This window comes from Mus caroli, unplaced genomic scaffold, assembly GCF_978045245.1.
Source record: "Mus caroli unplaced genomic scaffold, Mus_caroli_1 scaffold_19, whole genome shotgun sequence".
Taxonomy (NCBI): domain Eukaryota; kingdom Metazoa; phylum Chordata; class Mammalia; order Rodentia; family Muridae; genus Mus; species Mus caroli.
The window spans coordinates 76,687,519-76,691,139 of record NW_028227274.1 but is presented as its reverse complement, the minus strand read 5'-3'; the positions used below and the strand labels follow the sequence as shown (position 1 = coordinate 76,691,139).

Below are 3,621 nucleotides of genomic sequence, written 5' to 3'. Positions count from 1 at the left end.
TATCAGTGGTTCTCAACCTTCCTAATACTATGACCCTTTAATAGAGATCCTTATATCCTGGTGGCTCACAATCATAAGATTATTTCCATTGCTACTTCCTAAGTGTAATTTTGCTATTGTTATGAATTGTAATGTGAATATCAGATTTGCAGAATATCTGATATGTAACACCTCTGAAAAGGTCATTTAATGCCCCCCAAAAGGGATCATGACCCAAGGTTGAGAACTGCTGATTTATAGGAACATTATTGATCCCGAAGGCTCCAACAATGCAATCTAGTCTTGCCCAACCTTTTGTCTCGGTGACATACTGATATCCCAACTAGGAAGCCTCAATCTATAAGGTCACACATATGGTCAGGGAATTCTCTAGTGAACTTTAATTTTTAATAGCTATTGTGATTCTGTAGTTTAGTGAACAGATAATAATTGACACAGTACACTCTCCAGGAGCAGTCATGGAGACACAGGGCCATGGCTGGGTTCGATGTTGAATTTATAGAACAACTGCTGGCATTTCTTCGTTGTGGAAATGACATGAAATGCCTTGTTCTCATAGAGTTTCTTATTTCTTTTTTTATTAGGTATTTTCTTTATTTACATTTCAAATGCTACCCCAAAAGTCCCCCATACCCTCCCCCCCCACTTCCCTACCCACCCATTCTCACTTCTTGGCCCTGGCACTCCCCTGTACTGGGGCATATAAAGTTTGCAAGACCAAGGGGTCTCTCTTCCCAGTGATGGCCGACTAGGCCATCTTCTGCTACATATGCAGCTAGAGTCAAGAGCTCCGGGGTACTGGTTAGTTCATATTGTTGTTCCACCTATAGGGTTGCAGGCCCCTTTAGCTTCTTGGGTACTAAAAATATGGAACACTTCAGGAATTTGCATGTCATCCTAATCTTTTCTGTATCATTCCAATTTTAGTATATGTGCTGCCGAAGCGAGCATGAGTATCTCATTTCTAACACCAGTATCATTTGAGGTCAGATAATTTCCCTTTGTGGACTTGTCTGTACACTCTATGATACTCAGTGGTATACCTTTTATCTTCCTACCTACCTGGTTCTGTCAGTGCCTAGCTATTGTCTAGGCATTAACACTATTACTGTTGCCTTGGAAAAAAACACCCTGAACAAAATACAACTAATGGAGAAAGGGTTTATTCTGACTCATAGTTCAAGGGTCCATTGTGTTGGGAAGTCAAGGTTGTGGGGATTTGAAGTAGCTTCTCACACTCCATCCACATTAAGAAAGCAGACCGTGATGAATACTACCATTCAGATCACTTTTTTTTTATTCTGCCAAGGATCTCAGCCTATGAGACAGAGGGAATAATGCTGTGTATAGGTATCCTACTGCAATTACCCCTATCTAGATAGTCCCTCACAGCTTGTCCCTTAGGGGATTGTAGATACTCTCAGGTTGACAACCATTATAACTCAGCACAGTCCCCAAACATCAAATATCCCCAGTGCAGGCAAAATCACCAGGGTTGAAAACCCTGCAGCTGTGCAGCAGAGGCAGGGATTCCAACTATGGACTCTGTTAGGCACTAGACTTAGGCAAGCGTTAACCCTTTGGCTTACTTGCCTCCCAGGTTCACTGCAATGAGCCAAAGGGACAGAGATTACAAACTAATACACCAATGTTTGCATTGCTGGAAGGGACAGCGAGATACTCAGTTTGACTTGCAGACAGCAAGATGGCTATGTGACATTTACTATTATGCACTCACCCTATGGGATGTCACCATTCTTATTCTATGTCATCTTACCATAAATTCCCCAAATAGGTACCCATTTTATAGAAGGAGAGAAATACAGAGGCTTAGACTAATTAATTCTTCTAAGCTCCATTAACATTTTGCTGAAGTAGGATGTTCCTATGCATTAAGGATATATTTAACAGCATCTCTGGTTTCTACATCAAATTTTGCCTGCAGATACAACAAGCCCATTATTCACGCTGTATGTTTACTACCCAAGCAACAGAACCAAACTCTAAGAGAGAAAACATGTCCAGGAGCACAGGACTTCTGGGGGCACAGTGAAGGTTTAAAAGGCTTTTCATTACTGCTACTGTGGCTATACCAGCTCACTGCTTGTGGGTGTCCAAATTCTAAAAAACAGGCATTTTGAACACGAACCAAAACTGAGTCCACCAGGGAGGTTAGGTATCATGAGGAGAAGGGACCGCAGTGCAGACGGTAGTGTCAAACAGATGAGTGCTCTCCCCATGTTCAGGGGCATATAAGTGTTCTAAAGAGCCACAGGTAGACTAGGAGAGCCTCAACATTAGGGAAGGAACAGTGCCACTATTACACTAGGGTCTCCAGCTCCAAAGGGACTCGGTTTACAGCATTTTTGTACCCCCATCCCAGACACCACATTCCTTTCAGGGTGACAACCTTCAATCTTTTAAGACATAAGCACTATCTTTCTATATGGTTGCTTCCAGTTGAGCTGTCCTGTGCCACAACCCTCCTGGGAGATGTTTGTCATTGATTTTCCTCCTCAGAACACTCAGCAAGCCTGGTTTGCCACAAATGGCAAAGAGAAGTCAAGTGCAGGACAGTAGTGCTTGCCCTGCATGGCCTAGACATTTAGCCTCTGCCTCTTCCTGTTGTTTAATAATCCCAGAGAGGAAAACCTGGTACAGGCAGCTCTCCCCCTCTCTCTTTGACAGCCACCAGCATGCCAGGAAGCCAGCATCCTGTATCACTGGGCCTTTATTTCCACACCACTTCTGCCCCACCCCTCTACTCTGAGAAGAATCCTTGCAAAGGCTTGTCAGTCTTTCACACAGTTCTCTAGCCTCTCTGCATCCTGCTTCCCCCCAGTTCACACACACTCAGTGGCAAACCCAGCATCTAGCAGTGCCTCGGTTCTGCCCGAACATCAGTCTAAGCAGTCATTCCGTGTCTGTCAAAATAGTGACAGCACTTCTCCCTGCTCCGAGAGCATCAGATCCCATCTGTATCAAAAACAGTCTTCCAGGTTTATTTTGCCTATCACTTCTCAACACTTGCTATTTAAATTCCAAATCACTGTGGGGGGGGGGGGGGTTCACAGTGTCCCTGCTATTCTTGGAGTTTACTCGCTACGTCTTCCACTCAGACACCTTATTGGTATGCTTCTGGTATCATGTATGCACACACATGCATCCCATGCATACGTATGTACATGCATAAACATTAATGTTTCAGGGCAAACCATCACTGTCATCCATATCAGACAAGATTATCATTGGTCTGCAAGTTACAATGCTATAATGAAGATAATTCATGTTCTCAGAGACCATTAAAATCATTGGAAGAAAAGAAGCAAAGAGATATGGAATATATTTAGACCTTCTTGTTTGTTTTTTTACAAGCCCTTCCCAATCAAAATTTAATTATGTGACTCTGTTAGTTGAAACAAGGGAATGGTTGTCACTTTTCTCTCTCCTCTCTTAGATGCTGGGGTGGGGAATTTAACACTATTTTTTTTTGAAAACAAAACATGCCTATAACTTGATTAGCAGACACAAGTCCACTGGAGCTTAAGAAGATGAAGCAATCCTGCCTGTGACAGGTTCAGGGCTCCCTCACAGAAGGTGAAAACCATCTGCTAGTGTTTG

The 3,621-nt window shown here is 43.1% G+C and overlaps 1 pseudogene; it reads right to left on the bottom strand.

Annotated features, from left to right (window-relative positions):
- Positions 1 to 861: 861 nt before the first annotated feature.
- On the bottom strand, positions 862 to 951 carry LOC115029942 (U6 spliceosomal RNA; annotated as a pseudogene).
- Positions 952 to 3,621: the final 2,670 nt, after the last annotated feature.